At 36.6% G+C, this 18,976-nt stretch overlaps 1 protein-coding gene across 5 annotated transcripts in view; it reads left to right on the top strand.

Annotated features, from left to right (window-relative positions):
• Window positions 1-18,976, top strand: part of RAPH1 (Ras association (RalGDS/AF-6) and pleckstrin homology domains 1) — a 90,126-nt gene that overhangs the window by 4,720 nt on the left and 66,430 nt on the right. The window contains exon 2 of one of the 5 annotated variants that reach the window (XM_058549661.1): window positions 2,257-2,388. The exons of 3 other annotated variants lie outside the window; for them this stretch is intronic. The gene's annotated coding sequence lies outside the window, so the exon portion shown is untranslated. Of the gene's footprint in view, window positions 1-2,192; window positions 2,389-18,976 lie in introns of those variants that run through there. One more of the 5 variants, XM_058549660.1, reaches the window with a different exon arrangement.

Genomic DNA, 18,976 nt, shown 5'->3' with positions numbered 1-18,976 from the left:
TGGGTGCTGAGGTGGTCATAAGACTGTAACTAAACATCCCTAACCCTAATTTGTCTCTTTGAGTTTGTAATAAATTAATATGATGTGTTTGAACAGAAAATAGTATTAGCAACCCTTTTGCCAGTTTTATATATTTGGGATACTGTATAAGATTTCATCTGGAAAAGTTTTATTATGAAATATTAGAAAACCCCCAGATTATATGATCTCTAAAGCTTCAGCCCATGTTCTTATTGCTATTATTTTAAGATACAGTATTTAACACACTTTGGGACAGATGTCTTAAAATGTATCACTCGTGATTTATAAATTGGCTTTTCAAAAAGTATATATTTTGCTATTAATAAAATACATATTGTTTCTCTACTTTAGGCAGAGCTAGGCAAATGGAGAAATCGTAAAGATAGGTATTCTCCCCTCCGAAATAGAGAGGATGCCAGTTTAAGTGCCAGATATAAGGAATCCCTAGAAAATTGAGGGAGTATTGTGCAAAAAGAAGCAGAAGGGGCTGGGATTTGAAAACAAGAGATTACATTTGGGAAAGAAGAAACAAGTCATCCCTTTAGATGAGAAGAAAAGCAAGACTGGGAGGCTCATAACTGATGTCTTGTCATTATATAACACTTACAAATTAATCCCCCTGGTGAAGAATGGTGAAAGCTGGAGAAAATTAGAACTGTAAACATATTAAATAAGCCCAAATATTGTAGAATTGTAATAAACCAGTTTTGTAACCGTACTTGAAAATTGGATGCTTTTAGAAGGATCTTACTAAGTTTGATATGTGAAGAAAAGCGTTACCTACGTCAGTACAGCAAAACAACTAGTAATGTGACTTGAAAATACAATATATTCTTTTTGTGTCCCAGGTTGTACATGCCTCTATCCATGGTTCCAAGCGTGGTTTCTTTTCCCTAATTTTTCTACTGAGGATAATCCCATTCATCCTTTGAGACCCAGCTTCATTGCCATGCACCTTTGTGATGCTATTTGACACCAAGCAGAAAGAATTGCTTTCTTCTTCATTCCTCTAGACCTTACCTCATCTGCCTTATCTTGTACATACTTGTGTCCTACGTCCCCCTGAGTTCTGGAGTATTGGACCTAAGGTTTTATTTATCTAAAATGCCTGTCAATCCCTGAAAAAATAATAGAAATTCAGTAAGATGTTTTTAATGAAAGCCATTATTTGAAGAGTTCTTTACAGTTGGTGTTACATCTCCTGAAAGGATCCACAAAAATCTAATAATGTTTATTTTATTTATAAAGAATAATTCCTCCTTGGCTTATTTGGTTTATTTCATATTGTAACAGATGACTTTAGAGACTGGTGAAGGGACTCAGTGAGTGATCCCTCTTATCTGTGAATAGAGTGCTTTATAAATGTTAGTAATGGCTCAAAAGTCTTTTTGTTGATCCTAAGTTATAAAAATAAATATATATATTTAAAAGCAGGAGTAATGAATATGCTGCATTATGTTTGAAATATCTTGGTTTTACTACTTGGGTGATACAGAATTCCAAAGTCTGGATCTTAAGTCTGTTTGTTTTGGTACTTGGTCTTAATGCTTGCCTTAGCTAAAAGGAAGCACATGTAGGGACATACACCCAACAAGAGGAAGTGTGTCTTTGGCTGTGCTTCCTAAATGGAGACGCTCACTGTTTAATTTCTATCCCTCAGTTATGCAGATTTGATTAACAAAGTTTGCTCTTCCTAATCAAACAAATGTGAGGATTTGCATTTATATATTTTTAATAAATGTGTTCAAAATCCATAGAAATTCTATGTTTGGAAGGCGTTTAAAGAGTTAGAAAATAGTTTCTCTGTTTTTAGAGTGTGCAGGTACCAGTATTTCAAGATGACACACATTATTTTCTTTTGGAATGCAGTTTTCTCACTAAGTTTTAAAATGCCTCGTTTACCTTTAAGGTACAGATAGATTAACCAAGTTTTTGTTTTTAAAAACAATGGCTAGGTAACATACTGCTAACAGTCACTTATCACAGAAAGTCAGCAAATGTAGGCTCTTCTTTTTGTAAAAGATAGATGCTTGACTCATCTTTAGATGACAACTCTTAAATACTTTGCCATGAGACAACCAGTAAACCTGTTTGGTACAAAATACTCATGGTCACCCCTCAACCGCATCAGTAACGTCCTGTAACACTTGGCACTCTTCTTGCTTCAACTTCTTTTGCTGCAGTCTGTTGCTTTTGAAATTAAACCTTACTTCCCGCACCCCCAACTTTGTTTAGGTGAGGTCAAAGCAGCTGCTTCATGAAAGATTATATAATACAGTTTTTCCATAAAATATCGTTTTTGGAAATCATTTACTGTTGAGTGTATCTTCTCTGGAACACCAGTCTCTTGTAGCAGCTTACAAAAAGGTAGGTTCTTTCTTTCATTATTGAAAACGAATCTAGCAAATACTATCCCTCTTCCCTCAGAATACTTGATTTACTTTATACAATGTGTGACTGTCTGAGAGGTGGCTCTAATGAAGATGCCAGTGTCATTTTGTGTGTTGAGGATACATATATATTATATTGTATTACATTATATTATACTAAAAATACATATGTGTATTAAGATAAAAATTACATATGGATAGAACTCCTAATCTGTTCTTCGTATACCCCAGTGGATCATCTCTCATAGCTCCTGGGGTATAGTCACTTCCATTTTTGGAAACCACTCTACAATCTTACTGAATTACTCTTGTTGATAATGAGCCTTTCATATAAGTTCCATTTCATAGTGTGTAATGTTCTCATATGAAGCCATCTTAAAAATAAAGCACTTGCGACAAGACATTCTGATTCTCTTACTAATTAGAAAGTAATGTTTGTGGAAGAAGAGTGGATCAGTTTCAGCAAAGTGAGATCTTAATAAAATTTATTCATCACCACAATTCAAATTATTGACTTATTTCAGAATCTTAAATTTGGATTTTGCATTATGCTTTCAGGAATTATTCAAGGTGAATTAAAAGTACCTGGTTAATTTGAATTTAGTAAATCAGTAGTGTCAATAGACTTATAATTTCTCTATGTCCATAGTGAACATTTCTTTTCTTGACATCCCTAGCAAGATGTTATAAAACGTTTTCCATCACTCTACCCTTTCCCTTTGCTGCCCTCTCTACTTCTCCCCATCATCAAAGCAGAGGTAAGTTTTGCTGATCTATAATTTTGTATTAGTTGAATCGTACATATGTACTCCTTTGTCTCTGACTTCTTACACTCAGCATGATGTTTTTAGATCCATCCATGTTATTGCATGTATCAGTAGTTTGTTTTGTTTTATTGTGGAGTAATGTTCAGTTGCACAAATATGTGAATATACTGTTAAGATTGTTTATCCAGTTTCCTGTTGATGGGCACCTGGGCTATTTCCAGTTTGGGACTATTACAAAGAAAACTGCTGTGAATAGTTTTGTAAAAGTCATTTTGTGGACAGATGTTTCATTTCTCTTGGATAAAAGAGTGGACTTGCTAGGTCATAGGTAGATGTTCCTCCTCTTAAAAACTTGTGTTGAAAAACAATATACATTCATAAAAGTGCACATATCAGAAGTGTACACTTTTACAATCTGAATACTCCAGTATAACCAGTATATAGATGAAAGAAAAGAAAATTATCAACATGCCAGAAACCTCTCTCATATTTTCTTCTCTATACCCCTGCCTCCTACCTTACTCCTAACCCTAATTCTGCTATAGTTTTTTGGTATGCTTGTTTCTTTAAAAAAATTTTTCCACTTTACTGAGGTATATTTCCATCTAATAAACTGAACACATTAAAGTATACAATTTGATAAATTTTCATACACCTGGGAAGCTATCACTGCACTCAAGATAGGGAACATTTCCATCATCCCCCAAAGTTTCCTCACACCCCTTTGCAAGTCATCCTGCCCTTCACCTCTGTCTCCGGGCAGCCTGTCACTATAGAGTAGTTGGCATTCTCTAGAGTTTTATATATGGAATCATACAGTGTTCTCTCTCATTCATTCTCTCTCTGGTCTGGCTTATTTTCATGCAGAGTAATGATTTAAGTTATTCCATATTGTTGTTTCGATTTTTATTCCCTTTTATTGCTGAATGGTATTCCATTATGTGTATATACCACATTTTGTTTATCCATTCACCTATTGATATATATTAGGGCTGCTTTCATTTCTGGCTTTTACAAATAAAGCTGTTATGACGTTTGTGTACAAATCTCTTCATGGATATATGTTTTCATTTCTCTTGAATAAGTACTTATGAGAACATGCTGGGTTATATTGGGTAGGTGTATTTTTAGTTTTTTAAGAAACTGGCAAACTTTTCCAAAGTTATCATTTTATATATCCAGCAACATTATATGACAATTCTAATTGCTCTACATCCTAATACTTGGTATTGTCAATCTTTTTCATTCTAGCAACTGTAGTGGCTATGTAGTGGTATCTCATTCTAGTTTTAATTTGCATTTCCCTCATTACTAATAATGTTTCATGTTCTTATTAGCCATTTGGGAAGTGACTGCAAGTCTTTTGCCCATTTTAAAAATTGAGTTGTGGGCGGCCCCCGTGGCTTGGCGGTTAAGTGCGCGCGCTCCGCTGCTGGCGGCCCTGGTTCGGATCCCGGGCCCGCGCCGACGCACTGCTTCTCCGGCCATGCTGAGGCCGCGTCCCGCGTACAGCAGCTAGAGGGATGTGCGGCTGTGACATGCAGCTGTCCGCTGGGGCTTTGGGGGAAAAATAAATAAAATTATTTAAAAAAAAAATTGAGTTGTTTTATCTTTTTTTATTTAGTTATAGCAGTTTTTTCTATATTCTAGATACAAGTCCTTTATCAGATATCTCTTAGTGTGTGGCTTAACTATTTTTTAATGGTGTCTTTCAAATAGCTGAAGCTTTGATGTTGGACTTCATCAAAATGATCAATATGTCCTTTTATGGTTAGTGTTTTCTATGTCCTGATAAATTTTGGTCTACATTAAAGTTGCAAAGATATCTCTGTATGTTTTCTCCTAGGAGCTTTATAATTTTAGCTTTTGCATTTCAGTCTGTGATCCATTTTGAATTAATTTTTGCTTATGGTGTGATGTAGAGGTTGAAGCTTCCCCCACCGTGTTTATATTTGTTCCAGCATCATTTGTTGCAAAATGCTTTCCGTTTTTGTCAATTATATCTTAATAAAGCTAGGAAGTAGCTCTTTCCTTTCCTCGTTACCTACTGTGACGTTGATGTTCTTGTTGAAAATCATTTGGCAGTGTAAGTGTGGGTCTGTTTCTAGACTCTCCATTCTCTTACATTGATGTGACTCTCTGTTCTTTTGCTAGTACTGCAGTGTCTTGATTACTTAAGTCTTACAGTGAGTCTTGAAGTCAGATAGGGTAAATCCCCCAAGTTCTTTTTGCAGATTGTTTTGGCTGTTCTGGGTCACTTGCTTTTCCATGTAAATTTTAGAATCAAATATTGGGATATTGGTTGTAATTACATTGAATACCTAGTTCAATATGGGAAGAACTGACATGTAACAATATTGCATCTTCCAATCCGTTAACATGGTATACCTGTCTATTTATTTAGGTCTCTAATTTCTTTCAGCAGTATTTTATATTTTTCAGTTGGTATAGAATATGTTATATAAACACTGTACACTGTCCTATTTGTATCATTTTTTTTCAGCCAAATTGTTATTTACACATGCTTATTTTTATGGTATAAGTTAAGATTTGGTGTGGAGATTTTCTGTATGATAATCTTATCTAAAGCATCAATGAAGAGACCTTCGATTCTGATGTGACAGTGCCAGAAACAGAGGAGACTAAAACAGTTATGTTTAGAAACATTAAAGTGGAAGTTTACAGTTGGATAGTTATTGGCATAATTCTTTTGGCTTGTATGGTTGTGGATATTAATATTTAAAGAGGTTTATATTTATTAACAGTCTGATATTTTTAGAATCAGAAGTTAAAACAGAATCTTAATTTTCAGTTTGCATTTTGTAGTTTGTTTTGTTTTGTTTTTTATAATTTTATTGATTTTTTTTTCCCCAAAGCCCCAGTAGATAGTTGTATGTCATAGCTGCACATCCTTCTAGTTGCTGTATGTGGGATGCGGCCTCAGCATGGCCAGAGAAGCGGTGCGTGGGTGCACGCCCGGGATCCGAACCCAGGCCGCCAGCAGCGGAGCGCGCACACTTAACCACTAAGCCACAGGGCAGGCCCTGCATTTTGTAGTTTGCCTTCTTTTTTTTCCCCCTTTCATTAATAATATTAATGGAAATATACAGTCCTCAGAAATGTATAAATAAGAAAATAAAGCATAATCCTACCACCCAGAAATGACTACAATTAAAATTTGGGATATATTTTCTCTTATATATCTGTGTGTGTGTCCGTGTATAGCTCATTATTGTATGCATGGTTTAGTTCTTTCATTTAAACCTATATCACTAGCGTTTTCCCATGCATTAAATGCTTTATGGATAATTTACAACATCTGCATTATAATCTAGGGTGGACATAAAACACACTCGAATTTACGCAGGGTTTTTTTTTTTTCTTGTAGGATATTTAGTTGCCCTCTTCCTCCCTGTTTTTCTGTTTTTTAAAAAATATTTGGCGGGCTGCCCCGTGGCTTAGCGGTTAAGTGCGCGCACTCTGCTACTGGCGGCCCGGGTTTGGATCCCAGGCGTGCACCAACGCACTGCTTCTCCGGCCCTGCTGAGGCTGCGTCCCACATACAGCAACTAGAAGGATGTGCAGCTATGACATACAACTATCTACTGGGGCTTTGGGGGGTGGGGGAGGAGGAAGATTGGCAATAGATGTTAGCTCAGAGCCGGTCTTCCTCAGCAAAAAAAAAAAGAGGAGGATTAGCACAGATGTTAGCTCAGGGCTGATCTTCCTCACACACACAAAAAAATATATTTGGCTTTGTTGAGCATACTTATTTACAATCTTTGTCCATATTTTGAATTTTTTTAATAAAATTTTTGAAATTTTGAAACACTTTAAACCAAAGTATAAAATATGATAGACGTCTACATACACATCACCAGTAGTAATCAATTGTTTATATTTTGCTTCAAATAATTTGTTTAAGGAGAAGTAACAGATACAACAAAAATCCTCCCCCAGCTAACAATTTGTGTTCTAGTGCATGTTTTAGTGCATTTAATACATATGTAACCATAAAATTTTACTTATTGCTGTCTGTGCTTTTGAATTTTATATAAACTGTATTTATCTTCTTTTAAAATTTGCATTTTTTACTCAACTGTGTGATTTGACATTATCGATACTGGTTCCTGTAGATCTTGTTTTTTCTTTTTATCAGAAAAAGCCAATTTTTCATTCCCCTTTTGAGGGATAGTTAGATAGTTAGGATGCCACAGTGCACATCCTTTTACATTTCTTGTGATGTGTGCTTCCTAAGTGCTTGGATACTTAGAAGTGGTATTGTGGGATGGGTATGTAATCTCCCAATGGCTCTCCACAGTGGTGAGGAATATATGTCCCTACCAGCAGTGTTTGCATTGCTCCACATTCTCCCCAATCCCTGGTTTTATCAGACTTACTATTTTTGCCAACTTGATGGGTATAAAATGGATAATAATTTGTTTTTAGTACACTTCTAGAAATATAGTTATTAGGATAAGTAGTGTGAGGTTCTGTAGCATATTCAGTGAAACTTTTATCCATGGATTTGTATTCTTGCATATGTCCATTAACAAATGTTTTCCAGTCACATATTAAAGCTTTTAAAGAGTTTTGCATAAAAGCATTGTTGTTTATATTTATTCACAGTGGGATATAAGTGTTTTCTCTGTAGAAATATTATCTGTCCTGGCTGTAAGACTGTTTGATATAGGAGAATTTCCTAAACTGCGTTAATTCTTATGTTGTGACATCTGTGTAGATAATTTAGATGATTATTTGGCTAATAGAACCCATGACTGATTTTACTTCCTGTGAGCTTCCTGGGGGAACTATTTAATTTTTTGTAATCATGTATAGTCAAGTAAAAATATTATATCCAGTTATGTATATTTTTTCACTTCAACAACTACTTGATGAGTAGTTATAAGAGTAGAAATGATTTACTCTGGGAATGCTGAATACCATTCTTAGAAAATTTGTCTTTAACTTCCCCTCGTGTGTGTGTGTGTGTGTGTGTGTGTGTGTAAAATGAAAAACATTTCAGCTTTAAAGTATTGTATCGTGTAGGCGCATTAATTTTAAAAGTAAGGAGTATAAAAAGTATTAAAGTTCTATTCTCTTGTTAGAGATTTTAATAAAACTGCCTGAGGGCAGGGATTGTGTCTGCCCTTTAAAGAGCTGTGTTCCCTGGGCTTATCAGTACAGTGCTGGGCCCATAGTAGTATTTCATTAAGTATTTGTGGAATGAACAATATTATTTCTTGTTAAAAAGTAGTATCTTGTTAAGTGAAAAATAACTATTTTTTTTAGTACAAATAAGCATAGAGTTAATTCTGCTTGAACCTAGAATTCTGTCAGTATTTATTCTTAAATAGTATTTAAGCTTTGGTCTTGCTGGTCTTCTGAGAGAGAAGCATACAGGTAACAGCAGTCCTAAACTCTGGATCTATTTTTAACCAAAAAGGAGAGCTAATTTTTTAACCTAAGAATTCACTTGGAGCCTCTGTATGATTTAGGTGTATTTAGCCTGTGAGTGTCAGTTCCCTCTCCATGATTTCTGACTTTATTTCCTTATGGTCCCATCTCTCTCTGCTCCTGTATCTTTGCCCCTAGTCCATTGTAGGCACCCAGCTCTTTCCTTTACAAGCCAAAGGTCTCATAAATTTAGTGACTTGGTTGACAGTTTGGGAGTTTACAATGGAGAAATCACGTGATACAAAGCCTTTTACTCTCTGACAGCCTCTGCGCCTCAGCCATGGCTGCTTTCCTCAGCCAGTGCTTCAGACCTGCCACCCTTTCTGTCCTGTAGAGCTTTCTCAGAACTTCAGTCTAGTCCCTCACTCTCAATATATTTTTCACAAGGAATAGCACCGTGTTGCCGTATCTATTGCTGTGTAGTGGATCACCCCAGAACTTAGTGATTGAAGACAGCAGCAGTCATTTTATTATTATCTCGAATGGTTCTGGGGGTTGACCAGGCTTAGATGGTTCTCGCTGGGAGTGTCTCATGCAGTTGCAGTCAGAGGCACCTGGAGCTGGAGTCATCTCCAAGATTCCTCACTTCCCTGTCTGGTGGTTGATGCATTGTGGGCTGGAACCTCAGCTGAGGCTGTGGGCTGGTTTCTATACTTGGCCTCCTTGAGTGGCCTGGGCTTCCTCACAGCATGATGTTTGAGTTCCAACGGCAGCTTTCCAAGAGAAACAGGTGGAAGCCATTAGCATCTTTGATGATCTAGCCCGAGGTCACTCAGCATCACTTCCTTCATAGTTACAGGTCCAGCCAGATACCAGGGAAGGGAATAGACTTGACCTCTCAACAGGGGGAGTCTTAAGGCAGAAGCTCTTGCTTCTTGTAAGAAGAACATATGAGACTGGGGATATTGTCGCAATCATCTTGAAAATACCATCTATCTTAACGTATCAGGTAGGTTTATTGATCCCCAGTTGAAGTTCTGGTGAACAAAATTTTATCTATCTTCTATCTGAAAAAAGTTTCATTACAAGTGGTAAGGAAGTCACAAATATGCAAATACCGCCACCTATAAGAAGGAAGGTTAAAAAGTAGTGTTTAATCCTGCTTTCACTTTTCTTGGAGCTTTAAAAATATACAAGTATGCAGACTCCATCCCAATCTGCCACTAATCAGAATGCGCTGGATGGACCTCAGGCGTATATTTAAAAAGCTTCATGGCAACTATTGAAGAGGTTTCAAGCCTTCTTACCTGTACTTCACGTGCATTAACCACCGCCTCCCCCCCCCCCCCGCATTGATTTACTAGTGTTTTGAAAATTCCCTCCTCTCTTTGTATTCAATATATATAATATCAATAGAAAACAATGGTAGTCTATACTAGAGTGCTTAATACTGCGATATGACAGTAAATGAAAAACCGACGTTTAAAAGAACACATTGCTGCAGTCAGGGTAGTTTCTTGGAGAAAGTGGAACTTAAATTGGATCTTGAAAAACAGATGGAGCTTAGATATGTTTTGTATTGCCGGGAAACTCTTCTCTTGAGTTGGTTGTGAGCATTATCTGTAGTCACTTAAACAGATATCTTGGAGATGTTCATAATGGATCATTTTGCTCTAAAATGTAGAGATTAAAAACAAGGAATCTTTTTTTCATATAGATGTTTCTGTTTTCCTTATCTGTTTCAGACTTGGTTTAACAAAGCCAAAGGCATTTCTCCTTGTGACAGTCTCTGAAATAATACTGTAGCAGTATATCATTTATTTCTATGCCAGAATTATTAAATCTGATTTTAAGTAACTCTGCTAATGGTGTTTAATCCCTTTTTAATGTTTTTGTCAACCACTCACTCAAATAGAGAAGGGGAGAAAACATCATTCATTGATAGGAGCTGGGCCACAATGAAAATAGGAAGCTTTCAATAGATGTTACCTATGCTCCAGACACTGGGCTGAGTCTTTTACGTAGTTATTTCATTTACACTTCACCATAATGATGTGAGGTGATTTTACAAGTGAGGAAACAGGTTTAGAGGATTTAAGAGGGCTAGTATAGGTTCATGGAGCTATTCAATGTTTGAGTCAGGTAGTCTAATAACTGGAGAGGCCCAGCCCTTAACCACGTGAAGTTCATTCTCTTCAGCTGGGAATGCGTATGAAATAGTAATGGAAGGAAGGACATCAGGTTAGCCATAGCTGCCAATTTAGCCATCTGTGGAATGACAAATCGCAACCAGAATGTCTTCTTTTTTGTATATTATGGATATGAGGCCAATTACGTGAACCTTTTAGGTATGATCAAAAACAGGGCACCAGACTTAACACTGCCTGACAGTTATTTAGTTTTGGCCAGTGTGGTGAGATGAGAATCACTGATATTTTGAAAACCTCCTTCTCTTTTTATCCAACGTACTGTATAACCAAAACTTATAATGGTTAGGCATTGTTAATGGTTTATTTAAAGTTGTAGGAAGATCAGTGAAGTTATTGGTTTTTATTTTTAATTTTTTACCTTAATTTTTAATTAAATTTTAGTTAAATTTTAATTTTTTGTTTAAATTTTATTGAGGTTAATAAAAAACAGGTAGCCCATAAAATATTTTAATCTTTCCTCTTTCTGGGACTCTCTTTGAACTTATTTCCTCATTATAATAAGCTGGAGGTGATACCACCACTTTCCTGCTTTTTCAAATGAGAGCAATGTACCCGCCCATACCCCAGGGTGTGTCTGTGGAAAAGCCAGTTCCCTAAGCCTGTCACTCCCCTTAAGCAGTGTACCTGGCGGGAGGTACTTCTCTGAAATTAAGACTGGAGAGAGAAGAAGGATAAATTGGAAGGGATTTAGAGTCAGTAGAAGTCAGTAATTAAATAATAGCACTTCAGAAAAGAAAGGGTTGGGGAGAGTGGAGAGAGACCTTTGGATCCAACTAGTCCATCTTTTTTTTTGCAGATTAAGAAAAGGAGGCCTAAAGATTTAATGATTTAGCCCAAAGATCTAGCTAGTTAGTGGCAGAATAAAAACTTCCAATCTCCTGACTCCTTGTTTAGTCCTACATGGCATAGGCTAGGAAGATCTTGCAGACTTTCCTTAAATGAACCCTTTCAGTGCGATAAGATAATGAAAGTTCTATTCTTACTAATTCAAACTTAGGTCATAAAAATGAAAGATTTACTTACTTAAGTTTTCTTATTAACTAGAATGTGTGTTAAAATGTTAGAGGATGTTTAGCATCTATTGTTTAAACACCCAACAAACTCATTCTGAAAATTTCAGTAACTTTATAGACCCTATCCTTTTCACCCAGAGCAATTCTTGACCATTCAATGTTATCTATTTGCATTTGTGTCTGCTTAATATCAGGAATAATGAGCCATCTCTGGTTGGTTTTCTGATTCCTGCCAGAATAATATACTAAGACATGCAAAGATGGAGGAAGAACTGCTATCTGTGGGATTTACTAGTAAAGTAATTTCTCCCCAACCTTGAGTTTCTATCCAGAATTCTGGTTAATTCTAAAAATCTTTTTTAGTAACTGTGTGAATTTTGGATTTTCATATGTAAGAATTGAGAGTAGCTCCTTTGAGCGATACTGAGAGAGAGAATTGGTGGGACAGAGTGAGGAGAGAGAATCTAAAGAGATGGAGAGGTAAAGCAGGTTGCAGAACAGGGTACAGAATTTTGGAATGAAACCTTGGAAAGGAGAAAAAGGGAGATGAAGGAAGTTAAGAGAAGAGATAACATTGTGATAAACGTATTGATAAACTTCCATATTTGAATAGATTCTTTGCTTAAAACTAGTTCGAGTTACGTTTCTGCCATGTGCAGAAACCCTTACTAATACTCATTTGTTAATTTTTACAAAAGAGTCATGTTATAACTCAGCTATTGAATCAAATCATATCCCTAAAACAGATAAACTTATAGAAATATTATAAAAATTTTCTGCTGAACCTAAAGTGCATTGTAGAATTTTGTTTGATTTTTCTAAACCATTCTTCAATTGATAGGGAAAATAATTTTAAATGTGTTGGTTCCTTTAAATTAGTATTTATTGAGAACTGGATAAATTAGCCGTAATTTTTTTTTTAGTTTAAGAAATACACCTTTAGCTTTGAGTCATCTTAAATTAGATGTCATCTTAAATTTTGAGTGACCTTAAATTAGAAATATTTAGCAGAAAAAACTTGAAATTAAGATGAAGAAATAATATGATTCTTTGGTAGTTGATCTGGGGTGGAAAATGAGAATCATACAGTCTCTCTCCAGAAACCTGCAACCTAGTCGGGTGTGGAGGGTGATAAGGCAAGTGCACAAACAACCACCATGTAATACAGAGCTGATTAGCTGTAACTGCCGAGAGAGGTACAGAGTTCATGGGCCTCTTACAGGAAGTATTATCTAACTCTTCTTTTGTTTGTTTGGTTTTTTTAGTTTTTTTTAAATTGAGATATAATACATATACATAACATTCAGTCTTTTAAAGTGTAAAATTCAGGGGGTTTTACTATATTCACGAGGTTGTGCAACTTTACCACCAGCTAATTCCAGAATAAATTTAAAAAAAAACTCAAATGTTTTTAGCTGAGGTATGCCCTCTAGTTCTCAGGCCCCACTATTCCCTATTGGGTTTACATCTGGCTACCGCTGGTATTTACATTGGCCACCTGACATCTGAAGGCATTCACGGTTGCTTCCAGGCTTCAGAGAGTTGTTTTTTCTAGTTTCCTTAACCTTGGAAGCAAGGGCCAAGATTACCTTGGGGGTGCTGGTATGGGGAATATTAGCTGCTGTCCTGCTAAGCATCCTTTTCCCTACCTCTGTCCCGTTTCTCACTCTATCCTCTGATTCCTTTAAGAATGATCCCCACCTCTCTTGCAACCTTTGTGAGGGATGACTTATTCACTTGAGAGGGCTTCCTTAGAATAAAATCCAAACTCCTTTTCTTGGTTTACAAATCCTTGCATGATCTTGCCCTCTCCTCCCATCAGATTAATCTTTCTTTCTGTTCCATGACACACCACATTCATACTCTCTACCTGGAATAATCTTCTCTCTGATCTTTGCATGTCTGATTCCTTCTTGTCATTCATATCTCAGTTTAAGTATCACTACTCAGAGAGGCCTTCCCTGTCCATTGAATCTAAAGCAGCTACTCAGTCACTTTCCACACAACCCTAATTTAATTAGTACTACACTTGTCATGGGTCAGATTTTTTTTGTTTTTGTTGTTTAATATTTCTCTCCCTTCACTAGAATGTAAGTTCAGTGGTACCAGGTCCCTTGTCACATTTATAGCTGTACCCTGAGCTTCTGGAGTAGTGTTTGGCACATAGTATGTGCTTAATTGCATATTTGTTGAATAAATGTTGAGGAAAAATGCTTGTTTGAGCTGTGACGCCTGCTCTGGTTCATCTGCCTGTATGATTTTATACCTGTTTCTGTCTTCCATAAATTTGCCAAAATCTCTGATCTTTTGGTGCCTTTGCCATCTGCAGCTCTCAGTGGCTTTATGAGTTTATTCCCTTTTGTAATTGTTTACTGTCGTTTCATTGGGATTTTAGAGAGGGAGAGAAATGTATTCTGTCACTCTTTGGACAGGTCGAGATGTTGCAGTCAGGTTGAAAACATGAACCAAGGCCAAGTTAAGAAAGCATGACTTGTTTTTTGAGAATGTTAAGTAGTTTAGATTGATTGAGGGGTAGAAAATAAAGTTGAAAATTGAGGTTGAGGCCGTGTCTAAGAGAGTCTGAAAGCATTTGATGAAGAGTTGGTACTTAATTCAGAAAGTCGTGGGGAACCCTTGTGGGTGTTTGAGCAGAATCATGACATGAAATGAGTCTTTAAGAAGACTAGTCTGACAGTGATGGATTAAAGAAGAGAGTTCAGTTAGGAAGTTGCTAGAATAATCTTAGGACCATACAGTGTGGATCTGAACCAAGATGGTGGTCATCAAAATGCAAAGGAGGGCAAGGAGTCAGAAAAATAGTTGAGCCTCCTGGCGCTCACTTGATGAATTGCTCTGTGGTAATTACAGTTTAGTGATGTGACTTTTATTTAGATGGATTGGTTGATTGTATGGGAGACTGTATTGAATGTATCTTCTATCAGTAATGTGTTGTAAATATCTTTCCTAGGATTTTTACATTTATGAGATAGATGAAACAGAAAGCAGACATCTCAGCTTTGTTGGGTAAGGGGTACTTGGTCAACTCTGGCACTTCCTTTCTCTGGATGTTGGCAAGAGGTCAGGGATATGTTAATAATGAATAATGCAGAGTACAAGTGTTTTACTGTTTAATTCCCTTTGTTCCCATATTTAGTAACAAAATTTTTAAAAAGCATCTTTAAAAACAAAATCTTGAAGTCTATTTAGCTTAAACTTTATTTGACTAAATACTAATCTTTGATTTAGAATTGAATTCTGATCTTCCTGACCCCCTACTTGTGATGTTAACCAACGTTTTTTTTTTAGTTACTTGATTTTTTTTCTTCCAAAGGTTAGAAATGATTGTCTTTTGCCTCTGTGATAGAATTATGTGATGAGTATTTATTTTTCTAAGATGTTAAGCTTTTATTTGCATTAAGTAAAGCTAATTTTATGATGACCAGCATAAGCTAAAAAAGTTAACTAAGCCAGGCAAATGCAGTTTAGGAAAGGTAACATATGCACGTGTAATAAAAACCATGTGTGGAGAAATATGCAATTATTTTTCAATGTCCTTGGATAAAACTGCATGTTTTTATTTGGTAGAAATATTTTTCAGCCTATATGTTTTTTCTTTTTCTTAAGTTTATTTCTGAATTTTAAATGATCAATTAATTGACACACACTGTTTTCCTAACTAAATCACAACTTCCTAAGGGGAGAGACTATTCTTTCTTTTCTTTCTTTATCTCCCCTCCCTCCCTTCCTCTCTTTCTCCCTTAATTTATTTTGATAAAATTTCAGATTTATGGAAAGTTGTAAGAAGAGCATAAATAATTTCCATATTCCCTTTACCTGGGTTCACTTATAAAGAGAACTACTATAATGGCCAATGCAAAGAGATAGAAGAAAACAACAGAAAAGGAAGAACAAGAGATCTTTTTCAGAAGATTCAGGAAATCAAAGGGAAATTTAAATTAGATTAGGAATGCTGACCGACCAACAGAGAAGCACACCGTCTGATGGGGAGAAAATAAAGGGAAGATGGAAACAGTATACCGAAGATCTACACAGAAGAGACATGATGTAATCTATACAGAAGTCGAAATATAATGATGTACACATGAAATTTTTTGTAATATTATAAACTGATGTTATCTCAATAAAAAAAGAGACAAAAGGATGACAGATGACTTTGAAGAAGATTCTCATGAGGAACCTGTAATTTTAGAAAGTGAAGTTAAAGCTAGCCCTGAAAGCACTGGGAAGAAATAAGTCACTGGGGGTAGATGGGATATCGATAGAATTATTTAAAGCCACAGAGACTGAATCTGTCAAAATCCTAACAAGAATTTGCCAACAAATATGGAAAACAAAACTATGGCCTACAGACTGGAAATGCTCAACATATATCCCAATCTCCAAGAAAGGAGATGCCAAGGAGTGCAGTAACTATAGAATCATTGCTCTAATTTCCCATGCAAGTAAAGTGATGCTCAGGGTGCTGCAGCAAAGGCTTTTACCTCGTGTGGAGCAAGAAATGCCTGATGTCCAAACCAGATTTCGAAAAGCGAGAGGCATACGAGATCTAATTGCAGTCATTCGTTGGCTACTGGAGTGCTCCAAAGAATTTCAGAATGTTAGTCTGTTTTATAGACTACAGTAAAGCCTTTGACCACGTAGATCATGAAAAGCAATATGGGCTGCGCTAAAAGAAATGGATGTGCCTCAGCCCTCGATTGTCCTGATGTGTAACCTGTACAGTGGGCAAGAAGCCACTGTCAGGACAGAATTTGGAGAGACAGAATGGTTTCCTGTAGGCAAAGGTGTCAGACAACGGTGTATTTTATCTCCTGGTTTTTTCTGTACACAGAACATACCGAAAAACTGGGCTAGACTCAGATGAAGGAGGAGTGAAAATTGGTGGAAGAAATATCAACAATCTCAGATATGCAGGTGACACCATCTCACTGGCAGAAAGCAGCAGTGACGGGAAGTGACTTCTGATGAAAGTGAAAGAAGGAAGTGCTGAAGCAGAACTGCATTTGAACATCCAGAAGACAAAAATCGTGACTGCAGAAGAACCACACAACTTTAACATAGACAATGAAGACACTGAAATTGTTAGAAGGTTTTGTTTACCTTGGTTCAGTCATCAGTTTAAGTGAAGACTGCAGCCAGGAAATCAAGAGACGACTGAGACTTAGATGGTCAGCAATGAAAGAATTAGGAAAGATCATCAAGTGTATGGAAGTGTCATTAGAGACCAAGGCCAAGATTATCCACATCCTCTTACTCCCAACTACTATGTACAGGTGTGAGAGCTGGACAGTGCAGAAGGCTGACAGGAAAAAAAACTGACTCATTTGATATATGGTGTTGGAGGAGAGCTCTACGGATGCCCTAGACTGCCAGAAAGACGAACAAGTGGGTCCTAGAGGAAATTAAGCCTGAACTATTGCTGGAGGCAAAAATGATAAAACAGGCTGCCCTACTTTGGGCACAACATGAGAAGGTAGGATTCTTTGGATAAGACAATAATGCTGGGAAAAGTAGAAACAGGAAAAGAGAAAGACCAAATATGAGATGGATTGACTCCATAAGGGAAGCCATAGGCATGAGTCTATAATAGGAGCTGAGAAGGGCTGCTGAGGACAGGATACTGTGCACATCACTCATTCACAGGGTCGCCAGGAGTTGATGGCATGTAACATACACAGATTCACCTATTGTTTACATTTTGCCTAATTATCATTCTTCCTTCCCTATATACATATTTATACACACACACTCACATACATACAAACACATTTTTTTCTGAGCCATTTGAGAATAAGCTGTAGACATTGTGTTCCTTTATAACTAAATTCTTTATTTCCTAAGATCAAAGATATTCTCTTACATAACTGCAGTCTTACCAAAATCAGAAAATGTAACATTGATACAATACTGTGATCTAATCCACAAGCCATAGTCAAATTTTGTCAGTTATCTCATTATTGTCCTTTATAGCTATGTTTATATACTTATATGTTTTCTCTGGGTCCAGAATCCAGTCTAGGATCAAGCATTACATTTAGTTGTCACGTCTCTTTAGATTTCCTTTAATCTGAAACATATCCTCAGCCTTTCTTTGTGCCCTTAAGCTGCACATTTTTGGAAACTATAGACCAATTATTTTGTAAAATATCTCTTAAAATTTGATTTAGGTAATGCATTTTTATCAGGAATACCACAAAATGATGATGTGTCTTCTCAGTGCATCATTACAGGAAGCATATTGGGTTGGTTTGCCCCAATATTGGTGACGTTAACTTTGATTACTTGGTTAAGGCAGTGTCCTCCCCCCCGTCCCCCAGTAATCTGTGGGAAGATACTTTGAGACTATGTAAATAGTCTCAACAAATTTTCTCCCACTAGTTTTAGCATGTATTGATGATTCTTGCCTAAATCAAACGTTACTACAGTGGTTGGCAAAATGGTGCTCTTCTGTCATTTCATCTACATTAATTAGTCTGCATTCTACTATAAGGAAGAGATTTCTTCCTCATGTATTTATTTATGTCAGTGTGGATTCATGGATTCTTATTTTATTCAATGAGTTATAGTTCTGTCATCATTTATTTTGATGCTTAAATTATCCCAGATTAGGCCCCTGGAACTCCCTTCAGGCTGGCTTCTGTGTCCTGATGACGTGTCCCCATGTTTATTGAGCACTTTCTGGCACAAGAAGATGTTCTAGGGACTCATCTTATTTCTTTCCCTGCCCCAGCCCTAGACTCATTACTCCAAGGATCTCTGGTTACTTTTTAGGTAGAATATATATTTAGAAACCAAAAACTGGGCAGTATGTATGCTAATTGCTACTGGGGTGTCATTACTACTAGGCCCTTTTAGTGGGCATACCTATGAACACATGTACAGATATATCCATCTTTATTTCTATGCTTCCCTTTACTTTTGTCTCTGAAACCTTGAGTTCATACTGATGACTCAAAATCCAATCCCAGTGGCTCTGCGCTACAGGCTGCAGCATCTGGAACTCTCCCTTTCCCCAAAAAGCGTATGCTGCCCTGAGGGGCTGGATTTCCTGCCATGCATTTGGCTGTCTGGTAGTGGCATAGGGCAAAAGTGGAGAAAAACAGTAGTCACCTGCCTCCCTAATGAGGCTTTCAAGAATTTCAAGACAATTTCTCCTA

The sequence above is a fragment of the Diceros bicornis genome, chromosome 10 (genome assembly GCF_020826845.1).
Source record: "Diceros bicornis minor isolate mBicDic1 chromosome 10, mDicBic1.mat.cur, whole genome shotgun sequence".
Lineage (NCBI taxonomy): Eukaryota > Metazoa > Chordata > Mammalia > Perissodactyla > Rhinocerotidae > Diceros > Diceros bicornis.
The sequence above is the reverse complement of the archived record's forward strand: the minus strand, read 5'-3'. Positions and strand labels throughout refer to the sequence as shown.